Here is a 1,782-nt window from a genome sequence, read left to right on the forward strand (position 1 = left end):
CACACACACACACACACACACACACACACACACACACACACACTGCCTTCCTCTCTAACTGACGTCACAGGTCGGCTAAAGCACGGCTTGGTCATAAATCACCTCTAGATGTAGCTTTGTCCTATTAGAGCAAGGAGAAAAATCTAATTATGCTTGATCAAGAAGAACACTCTGCAGAGACAGAGAGGGGAGGTAATAAAAGGAAGGACAGGGTGAGACGGAAAGCTAAGGAGGGTATTAAACATGAGGGGAGAGAAACCAGGAAGGAGATGATTCTGCAGGTTTAAAACTAGGGACAAAGTGAAAATGATGCACGTAGAGCTGAGGGAACGAGACAGTTCCTCGGTGAGCATCCCCTAAATGACATAAGATCTACACAGCTAAGACCTCTGAAACAGAAAATGGTTCAGTAGCTTTTGGTTTTGAGGAAAATCAATAAAAGGGAGACTTAATTCATGTGTGTTAATTTTTTTCTCACAAATCATTTTGCACAGTTGCAGATGTGGTCTAAACATGGATGTGTGTATGTTTTATGTATCATGTCAGATATGAAGATATACCAGTCCAGAACATCAAAATGATGGCAGCTGTTCAAATTACTGTTAGGATGGGGACACTTTGGAATGTGCCCCAGACTTATCATTAGATTTTTTTAAAGATGTTACTTCTATAAGATTCTGTAACAAACGAGGATTTTAATAAATAAGGACATTTTTAAATTTATGACTGCTCAGTGGCCTGGGGTAGGGTGACAGTTTTGGAACTTCACAGGAAACTTATAAAATTGTGTAAAGTGTATCACAAACTGCTGAACTCAATCCTAAAGTTTCACAAGTTGTGGCTTTTTAAACATCCACCCAATAGAATACTTTTTTCATTTTAGGGTCACAGGGGTCACTGGTGCCCATTTGCAAATATCCAGCTTTCACAGTGTGAGGGGCAGGGTAATGGTAATTGTCTGAACTTATAGAGCGCTTTATCAAGACCCTCCGGACCCCGGAGCGCTTTACACTTACAGTCATTCACCTATTCACACTCATGCACACATTGATGATGGCAAACTACATTGTAGCCACAGCTGCCCAGGGGCACACTGACAGAGGTGGGGCTGCCATGCACCGGTGCCACTGAACCCTCATCAGTCATCAACAGTAGGCAAGGCAGGTGAAGCGTCTCACCCAAGGACACAACTGCTGGATGGGGAATCGAACCAGCGACCTTCCAGTTCCAGGACGAATCCCCTAATCGCTCTACCACAGCCGCCCCAAGGGTCAAGTCCATCACAGAGACACATAGAGACAAACAACCATTCACACTATTACTTTTACTAAGAGATAATTTAGAGTTACCAATTAGCTGCACGTTTTTAGTCTGTGGTAGGAAACCAGAGTACCGGAGAAAACCCATGCATGCATGGAGAGAACATGCAAACTCTACCCAGAAAGGTCCCTGGCTGAGATTCGATCCAGCAACCTTCTGAGATTTTAAAWTTTAATTTATCATCTTGTCTTCTGAAGATGCTCTGTGTTAAAGGATCAGTGGATCTGTGTTCGACTACACCACCTAGGCTGCATTCTTGAGTGCAGATCCACTGAGAAACTTGCTGTTTCAGCAACATTTAATTTAAAAACTGTATTTTGAGGTCAAACAAATGGTCATAATTAATTTAAATAAATTACACGTTAAAAGGGGCATGGAAATTTCTCTTTTTTGTGTTGAAAAAATATCGAACCGTGAGACTAAAGGATCGAACCGAATCGTGAATTTTCTGTATCGTTGCGC

At 42.1% G+C, this 1,782-nt stretch overlaps 1 protein-coding gene across 1 annotated transcript in view; it reads right to left on the reverse strand.

Moving 5' to 3' along the window:
• The window catches only part of LOC106517522 (synaptic vesicle glycoprotein 2C), a 29,133-nt gene that overhangs the window by 9,234 nt on the left and 18,117 nt on the right, over positions 1 to 1,782 (reverse strand). The window lies entirely within an intron of this gene.

This window comes from Austrofundulus limnaeus, unplaced genomic scaffold (genome assembly GCF_001266775.1).
Source record: "Austrofundulus limnaeus strain Quisiro unplaced genomic scaffold, Austrofundulus_limnaeus-1.0 Scaffold49, whole genome shotgun sequence".
Taxonomy (NCBI): domain Eukaryota; kingdom Metazoa; phylum Chordata; class Actinopteri; order Cyprinodontiformes; family Rivulidae; genus Austrofundulus; species Austrofundulus limnaeus.